Here is a 22,858-nt window from a genome sequence, read left to right as displayed (position 1 = left end):
ACTGATGTATGTTTTTTGGTGGTTTATTTACTTCAAAAGATGATCAGGAAATTATCAACAAAATCATTTTTTCAAAAAACTTATCATTTACCCATGTTTAAACCTGTAAAAGTTAGTTTTCAAATGGTGAAACCAGAAATAACCAGAAAGAAATGCTAAAAACTCTGATGTACATTAGAAAAATTGACTGACTTCCAAAATTGTTGCACTTAGTTATTGTCAGCAAATAAGACATGTCAACCAGGGGTGGGTTTTTATAATCGATTCATCGATTAAAATCGATTCTGGCTTGGATAACGTAAAATCGATTCATTAAAATCCTGAATCGATTTTTTAATATAAATTTATTTTGTCCGAAATGCCAGAATCTCTGGTGACATCTCACAAAATTTCAAGAACCACCAAACAGTAAATGAGAGCAGGTACTGATTCTGACCCGCGGATCAGAATCAGTTAGATGTCGCCTTTCTCACAGTCGGGGCTGAAAGCCGACAGCTCGCTGATCCGGGTCCGCGCTTTGTGTTCACGCCCTTTATGAGCTGATTCTAAAGCTGTTAGTTTGATCTCTCTCCAAACAATATTGACCGAACCAGCAGCTAAAGAAGATCCAAACGCTTCACATAAACATCGTCATGAATTCACTCTTTTACTGTTTTGCTTCCATTGCGATGCGCAGCTCTCTCTCTCTCCCTCCCCCCCCCACCCTCTCTCTCTCTCGAACAGTTTCGCTTTCTTCATTATTCGCTTGCTTGTTACGCACAAGTCTACTGTTGTTTACAGGCTGTCGGCCGCTGTTTTTTTCCCTTTTACATTCTTCCGAAAAGAAAACCTCATTTCTGCTGTTCAATACTGAACAAATTTAAACTTTTTAATATTATTCAAAATGCAAAATGCTTAGCCGTGTGTCTAATAAAACCGCTGTAACGTCAGAGGTAATGTTCATTAATTAATGGTTTTCTTTCGTTTTTGATGTACTGCAGAATATTTTTATAAAATCCCAGGCCAGGAAAATCACCTTCATGTTTTTCTGTGTTTTATCTTCAGCTACTTTGACACAAAGGCATCTGCTGTGATGCTCACACCTTGGATAAAGTCTTGCGAGTGTCAGCTTCCTTTTTATAGATACAAAAATATGTAAATGTTCTGATCTGAATTATACTTCTGACTGTCAAAATTTCCCAGATTTAAATCGAATCGAATCGAATTAAATCGAATCGTGGATCGAATCGATTTGGGACCTTGTGAATCGGAATTGAATCGATTCTAGAAATCAGTGACGATACCCAGCCCTAATGTCAACCACCCTATATGGGACAACAACCATAACAACAACAACAGCTGGTTACAGCTAATGTTAGGCTTAAATTCTACAAAAATCCAGCTTATCCAACAGGCTATATGTTTGAGGTGACTTCTGCAAAAGTGTAAAATATTGCAAAATATTTCACTGAAAAGTATCAATTTTTTGCTCCCAATTTATTGTCTAGTGCTGGCATTCTCCACATATATTATATAGTGTGTACAAAAATGTGTTCATACTTGCACTGAAATGCAAACTGCCTAGCCTCTATACTACGCATGCTTCCAAATCCCAATGAAAAACCATTAAACATTCAAAAAATGCTGTTGTGGCCCTTTAAGATTCCCTGCTTCTCAACTGAATACCCTGTTAAGTTCCAGCCCATTGTTTCCCAACCATCTGTGAACACCCAGATCCAGGATGTTTACCAAGAGTAAGAAATAACCTTGGACTACACACAGCTCCTCAGACATTATGACGGTTAGCCAGAGATCTTAGTGTATAGAAAGCACAGCACAAAGCTGTTTTTAGAGGTGAGAGACAACCAGAGAATTGCTACCTGTAGTTGCCCTGTTCATTTATGTAACCAAAATATAGAAATATACATTTTCACTGAGATAGAAGTATCCTCTCGCTGTTTTCTGAGCAAAACATACGATATTCCTTATCAATCTTTTAAAAGACATCAAATATACCACTAAAACAATATCAGCCATGGACCGTCGGATCTGTGTAACTGCCTTTCTTAGCGTCTGTGTCATTGTTCACCTAATTTTTTCACAGTACGCTTTCTCTCTCAAACACGTTCACTGCCAGACTGATAATTCCACATGAATATTCATCATTTATTGAACTCTGCTGGGCACTGTGTAATTTGGCGCGTGAATGTGGGTGTGTGTGTCCTCATTTCAACTTGTGAAACGCTATGGGAGGCCTCCTCAGACATGCTGGGATGTTCAGAGCAATGCACTTCATTGGCCTGAAGTTTTTTTCTTCTCGTTCTCGCTTCTATAAACTATTAAATCTAAGTTTAACTAACTTGTCTTCTTTAAAATTAAATTGACAGGCTATTAACTATGTGTGGAGATGGCAAAGACTGGAGTCTTTCAAGTCAGCCATTTGTGCATTGTCTGCATACTGCAGAACTTAAAATAAATGACTTGCCCTGCAAAACTGAAAAGAACAAAACGCAAATCAAACCAATCTCACAGTGCATTTACACCTTATAAATAAATTCAAACAAACACCTACAGTGACAATATAATTACGATGGCACTCCCGAGGTTTTGTGGCAAATCTCACACTTGGGTCCTTGATTTAAATTAGATTTAATTCACCATTTTACTGCTAACAAACTATAGTTTGCAGGGTTTTTCCTGCACACAAGTAGTTTAATTTACTCAAGCCTAAATATATTTTTGGATTATAAAATGAACAAAATTAAGAGGTAAATGTATCTGCCACTCTGGCAAAGGTCTATTTTAAACCAGGATAAACTCTCATTTTCTCCTGGTCAGGAACAGATTTTGAAACAAAAAATGAATTTTCAATGAGGTTATAAGATAATAAAATATGACAAGAGTAAACAGGTTTGGCCTTACATCAATGTACATTGGAGTAAACTAAATCCCATGAATGAATCAAATGCATGGAAGTGGATGCAGTTTTTAAATACAATAGCTCATAACACTGGTACTGAAACACTGATTAATCACCATCAATTTTGATAAGCTGCCATTTTCAAGGAAAAACACCTTTTCAGCGCGATAGGCTGGTTCACCCTCCTAAACTTGCTTATATGTTACTTTAATATTTTAACTAGTTTGGGCTACTGGTGATATTCAATCACAAAAGCAGTTAAGAGAATAATAGATAATAAGAACTAGATTACAAAACAAGCATAAAATAAATTTAAAATAAATCCACGTTCAATACGTAGCCGCTGTGTCTTGCTTTACTTGACCTCAGGTTTGCCACTGCCATCCTACAAACACAACCTTCACCCTTCGTTAGAAGCTCAGTCCAGAAATTAAAATAATCACTAAAAAAGTATTCTAGTCAATAAAGAAAATTACTCTTTCAGTATTCAGTGGGAAATCAATGTTATATAACAGTTTGCTGCAGAACACACAAGTTGTGCGAGGGATCACTCTGGCTTGCAATGAGACATACTGCAGCACTCAAGTCAACGAGTACAGAGCACCGTGCTTACTTGATCTAGGGCTCCAGTTGGTGAGTCATGTGGTGGCTGTGGTGGCCTTGTCAGGGACTGAGCAAAGCTGAGGGAAGGAGGGGAGCCTGGGCGTGAGATCAGTGGTGGGCCAACAGCTTAGAGTCAAGAGGATGGAATGGTGATGGCGGTGGGGTTATGGCTCCACAGCCGCTCTGTCAAAAAGCACCATCCCAGGTGCAGGGAGAAGCCCGTTGGCCTCCAACTGTCAAGAAAACACAGAAAAAATGGACAATCACAATATGTTCATTTGCAATGTAGAAATTAACCTTTCACAAGTTATGCTGTAATATTGACAGTTCTATTTGCCATTTGTTAATAACAGGTCATTATTTTTGAATATTTAAAATACCAAGCAGCATTAAACACAAAAAAAGTGAAAGAACGTGTTAATTGCTAACAGAGGGAATAAGTCTGTGTGACATGGTGAGACTAGATGCTATTACAGGGGGAACATGCAAAAGCAATGACAAATGTAGAGGTGAAAAAAAAAAAACAGGTCCAGGGTGAACTCCACCAGGTACAGCTGGCAACCTTACTACAACTATGGGCTGTTACTTGAGAGTGATTTGTAGTGGTTGATATTTAGAGAATAGTAAAATAGTGACAATGTTTAAGCTTAATCATATGTGATCTGAACATAACACCAATACCACTGATGAAGTGAAAATGATTTGATGATATATTTTTTCTTTTTTTTTGTCATATAAGTAAATATAAGTTGAGTTGTAGCTTACAAGCTGCACCAAACACTAATTTTCAGACTGTTTGTTCTACTCTTATGGCACATTTATGCACACGAAGTCACTGCAATGAGGTGAACTGACACAAATTTGCACCAGGCATTGTAACTGGAGGCAAATCTGCATTTACACAAGTCGTAGACAGAGACAGAAAAGAAGCGAGGGCCTTGGAGAAAAGTGGCAAATCGTATATCTCATGATATTCTGGGGAAAAAAAGCCAATAAGAAGAAAGATAGCTTAAGGGCCGATCAGCTAAAACAGATTGGTTTACACAGAAGAAAAATTAAGGGGCAGTGCCAAGACCTTGTGTAAGATAAATAAGGATTATTTTGAACTGTAAATCATGCAAAGCTACTCTACAAGAGTTTAAGAGGTTCATGTTGAAGGAAACTTTAGCATTTCCATGTAAAAGTGATAACAACCCCGAAGAAAAGACTACATTAAATGAGATTTCCCCTCACTACTACCAAAAGACTGCATCTTATAAAAGAGCAATAAAATTGTTGGGCGAATTCAAAATAGAAGCTTCTATGGAAGACATCTGGAGAATTAAAAACAACCCACACCAGCTGCAGGGCTTCATTCATTAAATATATTCGAAATATTTAGGTTATTTCACTGTATAACCTAAGAGAAGCACAGAAATCTACTTTAATAATAACTTAGAGCACACACACAGAAGATAAATCTAAACAGAATTACTTGCCCCTGACATTTGTGTTTCTTGCCTTGACATCCGCTTCATAGCTGCTCACAGCTGGCTGTTAACAACCCAGCAGGTAGGGACAGACTGATCACAGTAAAATCTGCGCACCATTGTGTCGACTTCGGTGGCTTTACATCTTGTAATCATAACAACTCGTCAACAAACAAACTGAGAACACAAATAACACTCAGACCGTTAAAATTCCCTACATTTAAATCCTTTAAAGTAATTCAGTAACTCAGAACTAAAAATCTAAAAACATGCTTAAAATATAATGGAAGAAAAGGTTTGAGGTGGATTATTCTGGTCTATATTGAGATTATTTAACATCAGCTCATTTTGGAAACGTGATGCATTAAAGGAATACTTAAAAGAAAATGGGACTTTCCTAAATTAAAAAAAAAAAAGGAAAATAAAACATGAAACATATGGTATGTGTTTGACTTCATTTCCTTTATAGCACTTTCCACCCTCCCCAAAAGCCCAAACTCACTCCACAAGTTTAGTTTAGCTCAAAATAAGATGACAGAAAGAGAACCTCTGGTCAACAGGACCAGCAAAACCAAGGAGTCTGTTTGGAAACATGTTGGGTTCAAGGAATCCAAAAGTTCCATAAATGCAACACTCGAATCATCATGTCAAAACAACTGTTAGTCCAGTACTGACCAAAAAAAGAGAGGAAAGAAGAAGAAGCAATTATGATTCTTGCTATAATTGAGGTCAGACTGAGGCAAGTACAAAAGCATGTAGACCATCAGAAGTTCAATGTCGCCAGTATCACCATCTATAGACAACATTCGGTCACTATCAAGTACTTGTATATTTATTATCACATGCACCAGGTCTGAGACACTGCTATAGCTGTATTTCAGTGGAACAATGATCTATATTATTTTTCTGTCCTTTTCTCTGATTTCTTGTTAGTTTTACTGACAACCAACTTTGTAATTAAATGAATGATTTATTGACTGTATTGACTTTGAGTCAATGTACAGGAATCTGAGTAGAATGCCTCCCCAGTTTGGCTTTTTGGGTGTTGTGCTCTACAGAGATGACGCCCCTCCCAGACTCAGGGTCTCATGCTAGAAGGATTACATCTCTTGGCTGGCTTAGGAACATCTTCCTGTCCCAGGCCAGCAGATTTGCAAACAGACATATGTATCTATAAAGTAGGCTCAAATTAACCAGTCTGATGACCCGGGGCCAACACTGGTCCACCAAAACATTTGATTGGAAAAGTACAATTTATATTTTTGATTCCAAATTACTCCATAGGTTAAGGTCCCTTGCAGATTGACTTGTCTTTAATACACATCTAATGGCACTATGCAGAAACACTGAGATCTATTGTTGGATTTGCACTTATTATAAGACATTATAAGATGTTATTAAATGGCTTTACTAGTCAGGCACACTTTAAAACTCCTGATTTAAGCTTAATACACTGGTTTAAAGGGAAGAGGTGTGGTAGATTTATATCACAAGGCAAAACAACAGCATCACAGCAAAGAGTTTTATCTTGATGATCATGCTTTTATAATTGCTGGAAGTTGCCCGATAATAAATTTTTTATTGTTTCCTGTTTAGTCGAGGAGGGCACCTTAGTGCAAGAATTGCATTTCAGAGTTTTCTCTTCAAATACTGAACAATAAAACGTGGAAAGTTACAAACACTCGTGTTTGGAAGAGTCTCAAGTTTTGTCAGTATTGGCTGGATTTGAACGACTATCTGGATCTGATTCACTGGGTGGTTCTGCTCCTCAGCAGACCCCACTCTGTGCAACAGCAGATCAGTGTCTCAGTCTGGAGAACGAGCTGCTCGGGCATTATGAGTGATTTTCCTGACTATGGGGATCAAACGCAGTATCAAGCTGAATCAATCTGCAGCCAGAGTCTGTGCGGCAACACAGCTCTGCGTAAAAAGGCAGCAGTGTGCTGATTTTAGACGTTAGAAACAGTTTCCTTGTTGTATGTGCTACACAACACGCATTTTATGTAAAGATCAGATAACACATGATTGTTGCCAGGCCCAAACACACCAGCTGATTGACTAGTCCTCTTAATCTGGCTCCTTGCAGTGCTGCAAGAAATTTTCGAACAAGCAAGTCGAAGTCAAGTCAAAAGCCTTCTAAATGCTTTGCATGAGACCTCTCCTGTCTCAGGCTTTTCAGTGTCTATTTAGAGTTTGATCAGATAGCATTTTACAGGTGTGAATTACAGCTCGTCACTGGAACAGCAAAATAGAAGGTGAGTTAACAGGTACATACCCATATTCAAGGGAGAACAATGAAGAGAGAAAACAGAGCTTCAACGTCAACTTTATTTGATCCTCACTTCATCTGGGTTACTTAACAAAAAAGATAAATAAAATTTGCATACACAAGGTTTTTCCAGGCTTATAATGGGTCTTTGGGGGGGGGGGACTACCCTCATCAGCAAGGCTGGTCCGTGTACATTGAATGTAATGAGTCTGCATTACCTTATCTGATGAAGAACATTTCCTGGTACTTCTAACCATCTTACAAAGAAAAGCATTGTTCGTATATCAGTATATAAACCCCTAATCAAAAAACTGGATTAAAAAAATATAACTTTCTTTTGACTCTGACGTAAACCTCTTCTGTTGGGAAAACCCTGAGATAAATCTTTAGCAAGTCTGTGTGTACTGAGCGTAGCCTGGATTTCAGTGTGGGATTTAATTGATTCCAGTAGATTCTAGCTCTCTTTAAGCAGGAAATTTACAGCAATCTAATCATTTTCAGCACAGTGGTTGTACTGGTGCAAAATGACTGGCCAGAAGCACTGCAGACATAGGACAATATCCAAACCAGAACCTTGTTCTCTCCCTTCTTCTGCTTAGAAACTCTTCCTAGCATTCACAAACGGGCTTCAAAGATGTGACGACAAGCAAACCTAGGCTGTTAGGTAAAACGTAACTGGCTGCTTCCTCGCTTAGATAATAACAGGCAGAAGAAAAAAGAAAAAAGTGAGTAAAGTTAATGTTAACAGTGTCAATAATCCTCATCCTCAGGCAAGAATCACTGATGTTATTAAGGCGATACTGGGTCTCAGCATGCAGAGGTGTTCAACTATGAACTCAGGGCAGTTATTTTCTTATTGTAATTCTCTGCTATAAAGTTTTAATCTGTGTAGTTCATTTCTCGTTTATCTTGTTAAAAATAGCTTTTAACTTCTGTTAAATTCCTCAAGATTTTCCTTAATTTGCACTTTTCTGATTGGCTGCAGATGTTGCTAAATTGGCATTTATAAAACTCTTGTATATTTTACACAGAAAGACTGCACTGAATGAGGAGCCTTAAAACATGAATGAAAATCTCCTTATCCAATGAACATTGATTTTCAAATATGGATTTTAATGGCTAGCATGCCAAAGACTAAAAAGAAAGTGCCAGCTTATAGGAGGATTTTAACAAAAACTTATCAATACCGTTATGAATATGCATCTGGAAACAAGAGCTGTCTAGCGTCATAGCGGATGTCTGCCCTTCACCTTCACACTGACTTCAAGTGTAGACATAATAAAGGGACCTTCAAAAGCACATTTTAACTTGCTCAAGAAGCCAAAACCTTGTCCCATCTAGTGCAGGTAACCAACAAATCAAACTCTTTTCCTACAATAAAGTATTATGACAAACTACTTTATCAAAACACATGAAGGCTATATTTCACACAGTCCTTGATTTCTTTAAGTCTGGTGAACCAGCAGCCTTGGCTTTGGTGGACCAGTAGGCTTGTTTTGGAACAGTGTGCCAGCCTTTCTGCCTCATCTACCAACGCTTCTAAATAACTACAATGACTACGTGATGGTCAGATAGTCATCAGATGCCAAAAGGTCAGCCTGCTTATACCAGAGGGTCGAGGAGGAGTTCAAATTTGGAGCATTTTATGAATTAAATGAGAATCATTACATAACAGAATAATTGTGATGTCTGATCTTGCATTCCATTTAGAGCTGGGCGATAGAACGATAACGATATGTATCGCGATATAACTTTTACTCGATAGAGAAAGAAACCGCGATAGACCTCGCCGCTCTTGTCCTCTTCAAAAAAAAAAAAAAAAAAAAAAAAGGTCAGCCGATCCAAATTCAGTAGCGCAGAGCCGAACCAATCACAGCCGCAGCGTCACGTCGCGTGACTTGTTACGTACAGCACAAGTGCCAAGCCGCACCTGTGTTTGTTTGGGAAGCAGCCAGCGGGTAATGGAGCCAGCGCGTAATGGAGGAAATGAGTGTGCCGACTAGAAAAATCAACCGAGCGTGACCGAAGAGAAAACAGATGATGGTTCCAATGCCGGAGAGATTGTCGAACGGAAGAGCCATAGAAGTTCCGTAGTGTGAAGGTATTTCGGCTATTTCAAGTCTGACAAAAAAACAGAGTAGCGTGCACTGTAAATGTGCCGAAAGCAAGTCTGGAAATACAATAAACTGGTGCATGCGTCACACTGTGCGCCACGTTATTGTTTCGGTGAAATGAATTTCTACAATACTGTTACTGTTAATTCTACTCTCTGCAGTGTTTAAATGCTTACATATACACACAGTTACTGTCCCTCCACACATACGACTCGGTTCTGCTTCTATGCCCCAGCTTTGTTTACTTTTTCCCACCGAGGCTTCTAGACTTCTGATTGGCCAATATTTCTGCACGGTTAGGAATCTAGCGCCACCTGCTGCTTTGGCATGTTCATAGCAGCGTTTTCCTTCATTTCTGCCTTTATGTGTGGACGGGATTATTTTTCAAAACGAAAACGGAAAATCTCCGTTTTCAAAAATACCCGTGTACGTGTGGACGTAGCCTCAGTCTCTGACTGGAAGCGCTAATTCGTCATTCGGCTTTTGTCAGACTAAAGTAACTGTTAAAACTGTTTGAAAAGCTCAGCTATACAACAAGGAGAGATTGAGAATTTCCTTTTAGTTCTCAGTTTATTTGATATTGACAAAAGTTAGTCAGTTTTGTCTGTTCTTCTGTAAAACAAACTAAGATTTATTTTTAGAATTAATATTTTGTTTCTAAGTGGAATTGACAATTTAGTCTGTTTCGTTTGTTCTATTTTGAAACTTAAACGCTTTAGCGGCTGCCTTTTGTGTAGTTTGCAATATTTGCCTTTATTTATCTGAAAAAGTCTCATGTTCCTTAAGTACATCTACCCTGTTGAACTTATTATGGGAAATAAATATTTAAATAAAAACAAGTTGCTGATTATTTCACATTTTACTTGTGAGCAACGGCACATTTAAATCTTACAAATATAGTTATTTGGCTTATATCATGATAGATATCGTTATCGCCTGAAATGAAAAAAACATATCGTGATATGAAAAAATCTCATATCGCCCAGCTCTAATTCCATTGTGTAACAATGAAATCATGCCAGCAATCGCACCCATAAGAAAACCAGGCTGACTAATTGGTGATTGTTGATTTCTGGCTTAGAAATACTGCTGATGTTACAGAGGGAAAAAAAACTGACTACAAGCAAGAACAATTAAGGTGCTTTTTATCTTGAAGTGAAGATCCTACAACATCTGAGAGAAGCCGAGAGCAAATACTTGGCAATAGTTGGAAGGAAGAACTCACTTTTAATAGGAAGAGACCTCCAGTAGAGCCAGGCTCAGCGAGGCAAAGCCATCTTCCATGACTGGTTGGTGAGAAGAAAGAGAAGGGGCAAAAAAGTACCCAGAAACACCAAACACAGAAAGCCCCACAGCAGTTTAAACAATCAGCAGCATTACTGAGGGACAGCTCAGGCTCACCTGATCCAGTCCTAATTGTAACTTATACAAAAGAGAAGTTTAAAATAAGAGTAATAGAGGGGATGGTGTCTTTCTCCTGAATCAGAACACAAACCAAATTCTACAAAAGGGAGGTCTGATAACTGAAAACTCTTCCTCCAATTCTACTTACAGAAGAAGCACAAGGAAGCCTGCACTCTGAGGGTGGGTCTTGATATGATGAGGCATGTAGAAATCAAGGTATTAGACCCCTTTAGCACAGAAACTGTACCTTCTTTATTACAAAAGCATTACTAAGGTAACCCACTATTATTTTCAAATAATGATACGTTCAGAATCTAAAGGTGACAAGGCTTTTTCCATTGCTGCTCCAAGACCCTGGAACAGTCTTCCTTCATTTATAAAGATCACCTCCTCTTCAATCAAACCTGAAGACCTAGCAATTTTCACAGGTTTTGGATCACTTTGAAACAGGGTCTATTCTGTCGTAGTTATTTAGTTTTGGTTGTTTTTATCTTGTTGGATAATGTATGCATGTGTATATGTATACATGTATTATGTCCATGTGCATGTGTGTGTATAGGCATTTGTATATAAGTGTATTAGGGCTGCCACGATTTGTCGACTAGTCACGATTACGTCGACTATCAAAATCGTCGACGACTGATTTAATAGTCGACGCGTCGTTTGAAGCTTTGTAAGATCACAAAAGACGCAGGAATAAGTAGCAGGATTTAAGAGTGTAATAACGGACTGAAACAGAAGATGGCAGCATTGCATGTACAAGGATGTCAGCTGCCGTTAAACCCCGAAGAAGAAGAAAAAGCAGCTGTGTCCCAGAATTCATAGCGCGGCCCAGCACAGTTTCCAACAATGGCGGCAGCTAGTTAGTTTTAATGTTACTCTTATTATTCTTTCTGGGTCACAAAATAAATGTTTAACATATTTTCAGGCGAGAATGTAGCTGTGTAAACCTCAAATATCTGCTCAGTTTATCAGGACACCACATATTTTCAAAAGCGCTCCGACGTTTTCGGAGACATCTGTTACCCACTAGCTCGTTAGCGAGCCGGGGGCTAGGCTCACTAGCGCTGTGAGAACACCGGACTCCCCGCAAATCGTTTTCAAACCCACCGCCGTCTTTCGCTACTCAGGTTAAATATATATGAGTCACTTAGATAACTTAAAATGTTATTGTTTGGCTTTTTTTTTAGTATTTTATTTGTTCCTGAGTAAATCAGTTTGTCTGAGATTAAAGTTATAGTTTTTACACAGCTGAATAAACGTCAAGCAGACAACTGATTATCAGAAGTGTGAGATGCTCCAGAATATACTCCAGTGTCCTGTTATATTTTAGATAGCAAGGAGTTTATTAAACTTCACCGAAACAATCTGCAAATTTCATTAAAATTTAATAAACTATCATCTTGTCTTTATTTTTACTTAGCACAGACCTTAAACACTTAAAGCTGTAAGCTAATGATAGTTATATAAGAGCAGATGCTGCTGGTGCAATAAGCTGTAGTTTTACGTCCAATGGATGATGATCTGATTAGTCGACTAATCGCAAAAATAATCGGTGACTAGTCGACTATCAAAATAATCGTTTGTGGCAGCCCTAAAGTGTATACATGCGTATATACATATTGATGTCTTGTAATCTTTTTATTTTTTATCATTTGTTCAAAATTTTTACAAATTAAGAAAAAAATGCAAGTACTTTAAACATGCACAGTATTTTAGTCACTTTCAAACCACTATGCCAATTATTATCTAGTCTAGACTTTGAGGTGTGCGCATTTGTGGTTGCACAACTTCTCTCAAATTAAGCATTCTATTCCTGACTCTTTACAAATTGATTATTGGATTATTTAATAATCAAATTATTTGCAGCTAAATATGATTAAGCTGGAGCTTTTAAATAAATTAGGTTTGATTTGAGTGATCAAAATGTTGCTGGCTCTCGTTAGCCCGTGACTTTTCCCTTTTAAAAACAACGGTGCTTTCTAGATGCACAACATGAGCATAGGCAGAAACTGTAAAGTACAGTTTTAACTGACTACAAACTGGTTCCTGAAAAGCCACCCTCCAACTGAACAGGTTTACCTTTTTTCCTACTTTTTGAAATACTGCCAAAATGCAGGTCATGTTTTCTAAACATGACAGCACACCAGGCTTCAACAGTCAGCCAACTGTGGTTGAGTTAAGTAGGTCAGTTTTGTGTGCTCCATAATGATGCTTCTTGTTGACAGGAAATTCAGTGGGTCTTGTCTTATCTATTAACATGTTTGGGTAAACATGACACTTGACATTGGAGTTTGTGTGCACACATGCACACTCACTACTGACCATCTGAAAACAAACCACAGAAATATGACCATCAGGGGAATCTTTGCTCAGTCTTAGCTAGTGGAGCTGGAGAGGTACCGCAGGGCTCGCAAAATTTCAAAGTCCCTGGTAGCCCTTCGGGCAGGGACTCTTCAATTTTTGGTAGCCCAAAATAAATTTAAGTAGCCCGAATAAAAAGAGAGCAATTTTTTGATTGATGTTTTGTTTCCGTTACAATACATTAAAGTATAATATTGTAACGGAAACAAAACATTAATCAAAAAATTGTTGAAACACAAATTACAACATTGTATAAAAATTACAATCATCAACTCAAATATTTGGTTCTAATTCAGTGGTTCTTAACCTTGTTGGAGGTACCGAACCCCACCAGTTTCCTATGTGCATTCACTGAACCCCTCTTTAGTGAAAAATAAAACGTGATTTTTTTCAAATTCAAGACATAGATATGTTTTTTACTGGTGCACAAAATGAGCCGTGCATGTCACAGTGGAGGCTCTGCCGAACCCCTGAGACTAACTCACCGAACCCCTAGGGTTCGATCGAACCCAGGTTAAGAACCACTGTTCTAATTAAACAGAAATTTCTATGAACTTGTAAGAACTGTGTAGGACATGAATCAGTCTGTGTCAGATCCTGAATTTGAAATTTCCACTGAAGTCACGGGTAAGAGAGAGTTTGCAAAGACTGCTAAATTTTGCCAGTGGTAGTTCAGTCTTTGCAAGTACTAAAGAGATTTTTCAGGTTTATTTTTAGTATGTTATTTGCAATTGGTGTTTGTTCCAGGAAAGATATTGCAGACTGAGCAATAATGCATTTCTTGCATTTCTCATGGGTTCTAATGGGGGCCTTTCTTAAAATTACTGGTCCCAGTAACAAAGGCGCTTGTCGACTCAGAAATCGAGGGAAACCAACAACACACCCGGCAGAACATTATGTTATTTACACAGGTGCACATAAGTGGTCCGCATGTACGCATTCGCTGTCAAAATAAAAGACGCGCACCAGATAAAAAGTTGCAACGTGCGTTTGCGTACATATAAAAAGCACTGTTTTTGTCCGCTAGAGTGGGATTTTCACGGCACATTCCGCACCACATCTCTGTGCGTTCATCATTTGTTTGAAGCCAGCTCACCTCCTGCAACCACTTTACCGAGAATACGCGCTTCTTTTGTGGTTCGGACTCCTGACATTTCTTTGGAGGTGGAGGAACACCAAAGTAATTGCTTAAGGAAGTCAGACTTGAATTTTGAAATGAAATTATGCCAAACTTTTTTTTAGAGAATTTGGCTATATTCCATTCAACACAGTGCAAATGGCTTGTAACTGAAAAACTAAAGGGACCAAAAATGGTCCCAGGGCCTAAGAAGGGTTAAAGGAGCTTCTTTGACATCTTTAAGAGTTCTAAACAAATGTCTGTCCTCCAGAAAATCTTATGTACGCATACACGCGTTGCAACTTCTTATCTTGTGCGCGTTTTTTATTTTGACAGCGAATGCGCACCTGCGGACCACTTATGTGCAGCCCTGGTTATTTAGCTTGTCATATTGCAGCCGCAGAAATTCTTTTGTCCATGAAACCATAAAGCTGCACTTTCTTTTTGCCTTATAGTCTGATTTGTCATAACTTTTCCATTTTGTGGTAAGCTTTTCTTTGGCTGTCACTTCTTCACCCTGACCTGTCTTATTTGGCTCAGCAGAACTAAAATATATATCCTGCTGCTTTTACACACGCACTCCCATAAGCTCAGCGATTCTCTGCGCGATCAACCTCTCACATGTTTAAGCTTGCTGCGGGAGATTTCACTTGTCATGTTTGCATAGTAAGCTAATGATTGATAAGACGATGTCAGAGGAATTGGTGCACAAATTTTCATCACTCACAGATCAGTACTGTCGCTCTCTATACACAGTTCGCGCGATTGCAAAGTGAAAGCAAAAAACAAGCGCAAATTCAAACGCGATTTCAATATGTCACATATTGACAGTGGCTCACCGATGCCAATGACATAATTACCCAGCTACATTTCTGAAAGAATGCAAAAGCATTGACATATAATTTTCCTTCCTATGATAGTCCGACGGGCAGGGCAGCGATAGATTTTGGTAGCCCGACTGGAAGATTTTGTGAGCCCTGTACAGGATATCAAAATCAAACTTAATTGGTATAGCATCTTTTGTGCAGCTTAGCAGTTCAAAGTGCTTCCAATGAAACTGATAATAGGCAGTAGGAAATTTTTAATTTCCTTTAGTACAATAAGAATGCATCATTTGAGCAACTGAAGATAAACAATGTTAAGATGGAAAACTTGTTTTCCTTATATGTATTAATCAAAAAATAATTTAAAGTGCACTAAAAACATAGCAACTGTCTTCAACTCAGAACGTCAACCTTCACGTCACATTAACATTTCTGCACTGAATAAAGACACAGCTTACTTGCAAGTGGGTAACACCATTACCAGCATTTATGCTTATACTATACTGTGTGGTATGTTTGAGTTAATTTGCAATTTTGCCACTAAAACAGTAGTTTTGTGGTGTTTCTTCCTTTAAGTCAATGCAACAGATGGCAGCAGGGAAGAACTAGATGGAAGTGCACCGGAGAAAACCATGATACCAATCACAGTCGTTGTAGGCTGCATCGACGCAATTTCGCTAGATTTCCAAGGAGGTACATTTCAGTTTACATCCAAGTTACACCGCATGTAGGATTAGGGCGGTATGATCTCAAATCAAAATCAACTGAACATTTTACCTCAATTACAATTAATGAACTATGAATTTTAAATGGACCCCATACAAAGCAATCTGATCCTGACATGTTTACATCTCAAGTGTCTGAACAGAAAAAAATCATTTTTAACATCTGCAGAATAGTCCAACTTTCGATAAACAGAAGTAGTAGTTGTGAAAACCAAATGTGCAAACCCATCACTGTCTGGATCTCTTCTTCTATTGTCACCTTGCTGCATGCCACAGTTTTCAACCAGCATAACTCACAACCGACACGGGCCAGATTATGTTGATAAGAGATCTAATTCATTTCCAATTAATTGTCCAGTCCTAAAACAGAGTTTGGTTATGATCTTTTGAGGATGTAAATTTAATGCACAAGTATAAATCTCACATAACAGTGAGTAGAGTTTTTCACAGTCAAAAACACACAAAGGGAGGCAAAAAGCTGAGAAGAGGACATCAACTACAACTGCACTCTCATTTCAAATCAACCGCTGGACAGCCAACAACTGACTTCCCACATTCTGAAATGATATGTCAGTGTCATTTACATTTTCTAAATCCTAAATTAATTTAGTGATAAATAATAAGAAGCAATAGGGAAACAAGCTAAACGTGTTAATCAATAACCCAAATGAAGTCACTCTGACCATCAGCAATTCCCCAAATCATTGTCTGCTGACATTAAAAGAAGGCACTTTCAGCCCTACTTCTAATATAATTTACTTTTCAATAGTCTTAAAAGTTATAGTGTACAGAGAGTACATACTCACAAACTGTCTTTAAGCTGGGACTTGTGAGTAATCACTACTGAAAAACATGCCCTGCATCACACAGCGAGTGGTACTTTCTTCACTGCTATCAGTCCAGTGTTGCCTTTTTTGTAGGTACTGCTCACTGCAGTCATCTCTGGCTTTGTCACCAAACTCGTTTTCTCCCTTTTCACACACACCATTTATCCATCAAGTGCATGCAAAATGCTATGGCACTGGCAGGTTAACCTGAGATTAGAACCACACCTCAGTGACCTGCATTTCAGCTGAATGGGACAAAAGGGAGAAACGTAATGGAAGGTGGGCAAAAAGGAAGAGAACAAAGCTGGCTGGATACATATTTTAATAACAGGTAGAGCCAATATGCAGAACTGACTCCATTTAAAGACCAATGAGTGACAAAACAGAACTATCAAGTAGAGCTGGGCGATATATCGAGTTTTTAAAAAATATCGATATATTTTTATACGAGATATAAGATGTGACAATATCCTTTATATCGATATAGTCTATGTTACGTTATAATTATACTTGTGGAGTCGCAAGTTTGCCTCTCTTTCGTACACTTTTGTCTTTACGCAACGTTACTCCGCCTCGCCTCTCCTTCACTGAACACAACTCCCCCTCCTCCCCCATCGCTTCACCTGCAGGAAACGACAAGATGGACACGGCAAATCTCCATTAACGAGTTACTGCGCATCGCCCCGTGCGTGGGGCTGGACGGCGTCAACGTGTTAGCTAGCTAACCACGCTAATGAGCTAACCACGCTAACGCCATGCAGCCCAGAGGTGCTGCACGGACTAAAATCCTTTCATTTTCTCAAAAGTTGACAGCGCGCCTTATGTATGAATTCTGGTTGTGCTTGATGGCCGCGAACCGATTTTATGTGGAACACGGCGCTCAGCAATCTGTCAAAAAATGTTTTAGTACGACTTTGGTAAGCTACGGAGCTGCAGCGCTTGATGGATTGTCGGAGCATTACGGCTGAGCCTCGCGGAGTGATACGTACTGTGCTTCAACGTAATATTACCCTGTGTATAAGGACCATAAATGGCACCTGTTAAGAGACGTGGTTGCAAAGCGGATTTCAAACTCCAGGCTGTCAGTCACGCAGTACAAGTTGGGAACAGAGCAGCTGTGAAATCTGTCTTTGTTATTATGCTCAGCGTCTTTTAGTTTACATTTTGACTGCACAATTGTGAGCTTTTTGCTATGCACAAAAACAACATTGTTTTCTTTTATTTATGGAGCATTATTATTTAATAAATGCTCATAATTTATTTTTGAGTAAATTTTATGTACATCTGCTCTATGTTAATAAAAGTGCCTGTGTGACATCTGGGACACAGCTTTGACTAAGAACTCTCTTTTTGTTCTTACTTTATGTCTTTAAAAATATATATCAAGATATATATCTTATATCGCCATCCAGCTAAAAAATATCGAGATATGAATTTTGGGTCATATCGCCCAGCCCTACTATCAAGACAGAAAAAAAAAACGTGTAGAAGCAAGCATATTATATAATTGATAGGTGGGTTATGCCCATTTCAATCTGTATTCTTATAACATTGCAATAGTGCTTACATTTTAACAAAAAATATAAGTGGTGAACAGTCAGGGTGATCAATAAAATGCAAGAACTCATACACTGCAACTACAACAGCAAATATTTTATTTACCAAGTACTTTGTTACAAATATGTGATTAATATACAGGTTTTCTTCCAGAAAAGTTGTTAACCCGGGCAGCTTAGACTGGCATGGGGACTGAGGTGTGTGGGGCTGCGGGTAATTGAATGTATCCGCTCAATTACTGTTGCACTATCAATCTGCTGTAACGCTAACTGAGTTGCACAGATGGACGAGCAGAGATGTGTTGGTACATATCTGAACGCACAGTGGATAGAGAGAGAGAAATAATTGGGGACTTTATTTCAAACTTATTTAGCACTAAGGTCCAATGCGAATTTTTAAAAATGGTTGAAAAACCTTTCAGCTACAGCTACAGCTAGAGCTGGGCGATATGAGATTTTTTCATATCACGATATGTTTTTTTCATTTCAGGCGATAACGATATCTATCACGATATAAGCCAAATAACTATATTTGTAAGATTTAAATGTGCCGTTGCTCACAAGTAAAATGTGAAATAATCAGCAGCTTGTTTTTATTTAAATATTTATTTCCCATAATAAGTTCAACAGGGTAGATGTACTTAAGGAACATGAGACTTTTTCAGATAAATAAAGGCAAATATTGCAAACTACACAAAAGGCAGCCGCTAAAGCGTTTAAGTTTCAAAATAGAACAAACGAAACAGACTAAATTGTCAATTCCACTTAGAAACAAAGTATTAATTCTAAAAATAAATCTTAGTTTGTTTTACAGAAGAACAGACAAAACTGACTAACTTTTGTCAATATCAAATAAACTGAGAACTAAAAGGAAATTCTCAATCTCTCCTTGTTGTATAGCTTAGCTTTTCAAACAGTTTTAACAGTTACTTTAGTCTGACAAAAGCCGAATGAAGAATTAGCGCTTTCAGTCAGAGACTGAGGCTACGTCCACACGTACACGGGTATTTTTGAAAACTGAGATTTTCCGTTTTCGTTTTAAAAAATAATCCCGTCCACACATAAAGGCAGAAATGAAGGAAAACGCTGCTATGAACATGCCAAAGCAGCAGGTGGCGCTAGATTCCTAACCGTGCAGAAATGTTGGCCAATCAGAAGTCTAGAAGCCTCGGTGGGAAAAAGTAAACAAAGCTGGGGCATAGAAGCAGAACCGAGTCGTATGTGTGGAGGGACAGTAACTGTGTGTATATGTAAGCATTTAAACACTGCAGAGAGTAGAATTAACAGTAACAGTATTGTAGAAATTCATTTCACCGAAACAATAACGTGGCGCACAGTGTGACGCATGCACCAGTTTATTGTATTTCCAGACTTGCTTTCGGCACAATTTACAGTGCACGCTACTCTGTTTTTTGTCAGACTTGAAATAGCCGAAATACCTTCACACTACGGAACTTCTATGGCTCTTCCGTTCGACAATCTCTCCGGCATTGGAACCATCATCTGTTTTCTCTTCGGTCACGCTCGGTTGATTTTTCTAGTCGGCACACTCATTTCCTCCATTACGCGCTGGCTCCATTACCCGCTGGCTGCTTCCCAAACAAACACAGGTGCGGCTTGGCACTTGTGCTGTACGTAACAAGTCACGCGACGTGACGCTGCGGCTGTGATTGGTTCGGCTCTGCGCTACTTAATTTGGATTGGCTGACCTTTTTTTTTTTTTTTTTTTTTTTTTTAAAAGAGGACAAGAGCGGCGAGGTCTATCGCGGTTTCTTTCTCTATCGAGTAAAAGTTATATCGCGATACATATCGTTATCGTTCTATCGCCCAGCTCTAGCTATAGCTATGAGGTTCAGTGGATTTAGAAGTTAGCAATTTTAGATGTTAGCAGTGAGTTAGATAACTAGTTAACCTTACGCACCATGATTGAGATATCACGAAGCAAAAAAACAAAACAATGACCAGCGAGAGAGTATCGAAATATGGTTAACGTACATGAAAGTAATCAATGCAATCAGACAGACAGTAACCAAAAAACAAAATAAGACAAAAAGAGAAAAACTATGCAAGTAAAACACGAAACTACGCCTTGAAAGCTCACTGGCAGTAAAACCTGAAACGCTTTTCTGAACTGAGAAATGTCTGTCATATTTCAGGTCTGCTTATAGAACAAAAACGCTGGATGTGCATCTGAAATTAGTGAGGGTGATCTATGCAGCTACCCATGGAAAACTCCAGAAACTAATTCGTCATCAAACAATCTTCTTACCATACTGAGGTATGAAAACCCATCAATAAAGGTAGAAGCTTGAAAAGATTAGATGTTCTGTGGAAAACTTTTAAAAGTTTTCTGCAATCACTTTGCTTCCTGTGAACTAACTAAATGTTATAGCTTTTTCTATGGTGGTATCACGTTAGGCCCAGCGGGGAATAGCCTGGGCTTGAAATACACTAGCAGAAAGCCCACTATCATCAGCCCCCTCAAAAGTGAGTGTCTCATTCTGCTGATGAACGCTAAATCCCCCACCTAGGACTACAGCATCACTACACGCTCTGTAGCCGCTGTGACTTCTGAATAACACGACACCAAACAGTTCTTCATCTACGGCAGGGTCTGGTTGATGTGACCCTGCAGCTCACAATAGGTTTTCCAACATAACCAGGACCAAAATAGTAGTTTTCATATTACTACCCCAAACTTCCATTGCTGGGTCAAAAATGAACCATATTCATTTCCTGTGGAATTTCATGGGAAATTCTGATTCTTATCAACAGTGACGGCCAGGAATGGATATTTTGTGGACCACAAAGAGTGTCACACCCTAAGATTATTTTACACAGCAAGAACTAACAGACAGCTTTCATTCAGCATTCAGACAGTTTATTCTTAGTAAATATGTAGATTAACAACCTGTGCCATTCAGGGGTAGGTTCAAACTAGGGCAGGGCAATATGGCCAAAAATATTTATCACTATATATATTTGAAAATTTGCGATAACGGTATAACTGATGATATAATTGACTAATAATAATAATTATAATTCAAAAATTGATTGATAACTCCACAACGTTATTAGTACAAAAAACCTATCAATGTATTTTCACTTAAACAAGCAGCTGTTTTTTATGTGCATTAAAGTTATGTAAAAATTTAACAGTGCAAATGCAAATTCCTCGCTGACAGTTTAACCAAAAGGGATTTCCAGTGGAAACCGGCCGACATATCCTGAGCATAACCATGTATAATATCCACAAAACTTAGAAAGAGGTTATACACACACAATACGGTAATATTATGTTGAAGCACAGTATGTATCACTCCGCCAGGCTCCTGCCTCCGGTAGCCGTAATGCTCCGACAATCCATCAAGCAGTGCGGCTTCGTAGCTTACGAGAGTCGTACTAAAACATTTTTTGACAGATTTTCGAGCGCCATGTACCACATAAAATCGCTTTGAGGTGAGTAAGCACAACCAGAATTCATACATAAGGCGCACGGTTTTTCAGAAAAATCAAAAGATTGATTTTAAGTGTGCCTTAATTTCTGAAAACAGTAATAACAACAGTATACCGGTATTACCGTGAACAGTATGATATGGCCCAGCGCTAGTTCAAACTTCTACTAGGGCTGCTCGATTATGGCAAAAATGATAATCACGATTATTTTCACTGAAATTGAGATCTCGATTATTTGAGGATATTTATTTAACCCTTTAAGACCTACTATAGAACCAAGTCCGCCAGAGCTTATATTATTTTTTTACATGTTGTAGTGCCATTTATGGGAGCATTTCAAGTTGCTATACAACTGTTATAGCCCATATTTTAATAATATGTATGCATTAAGTCCATAGTAACTACATTAATTGCAAAAAAGTGCAATAAACTACAAAAAAATGTTTTAATCGTTTTTGTTTGTTTTTTTACATATATTACTTGGAGAAATTTAAGAGGTTTATCCCTCAAAACTTTAAATACAAAAAAGTTGCAAAAAATAGTTTACAACAACAGGAAACTTATTTTGAGTGTGTTCATAGTTTTATTTTGGACATACACCAATTTTTATATACTGCAGGAAAAACGAAAAAACAATCCTATGATGCAAATTTGCAAAGAAAACAGCAGGTGCATCAAAATAAACTATTTCCAGCAGTGCAATTTGAGTTCCAAGCATCCCAGAAACTATTCAGAAAAGTCAAACATGACCAGTATAGGCTTTTAAGGCATCGCATTTCCCAGAGGAACCCACCCGAGGGATTAATAAAGTTCTATCTTATCTTATCTTACAAGTAAAAAACTACATTTCCGCGAAAATGACGTCACTTCCGGTTTCGGCCAGGAAATGGCGGACATGCGACAGTTCGCGCTGACGTCTGTTTCACTGTGGGAAGTGTTACGAACAGCTGATCGGATCGGCAAAGCGTGTTTCTGGAATATTATGTTTTTGTTCCTGCAAGAGCTTTTTATGCAATTTTTGCAAAGCTTTATGTGGAAGGAAACCGTGACCGAGGACAAGCTGATGGCATAAGATGTAAGTACAACTCCTCCGGTTTCATATGCAAATCAAATTATTGCGCTAGCTTACACGGTCCAGGTTCTACAGGGATTTAAAAATAGTTACACAAAACAGAGCGTGCTGCTCTGACCGGCTTTAAAGGGTTAACAATGACTTTAAAAAATAATATAA

At 38.4% G+C, this 22,858-nt stretch overlaps 1 protein-coding gene across 1 annotated transcript in view; it reads right to left on the bottom strand.

The window, feature by feature from the left end:
* Positions 1-22,858, bottom strand: part of ncoa1 (nuclear receptor coactivator 1) — a 119,096-nt gene that overhangs the window by 79,512 nt on the left and 16,726 nt on the right. Inside the window, exon 3 of the mRNA XM_086264908.1 lies at positions 3,513-3,735. The gene's annotated coding sequence lies outside the window, so the exon portion shown is untranslated. The remainder of the gene's footprint in view (positions 1-3,512; positions 3,736-22,858) is intronic.

The sequence above is a fragment of the Aulonocara sp. 'chitande type north' Nkhata Bay genome, linkage group LG15 (genome assembly GCF_057382095.1).
Source record: "Aulonocara sp. 'chitande type north' Nkhata Bay isolate Kocher_YH1m ecotype deep benthic linkage group LG15, A_spYH_male_GT1.1, whole genome shotgun sequence".
Taxonomy (NCBI): domain Eukaryota; kingdom Metazoa; phylum Chordata; class Actinopteri; order Cichliformes; family Cichlidae; genus Aulonocara; species Aulonocara sp. 'chitande type north' Nkhata Bay.
This window is presented reverse-complemented; position numbering and strand designations above follow the sequence as displayed.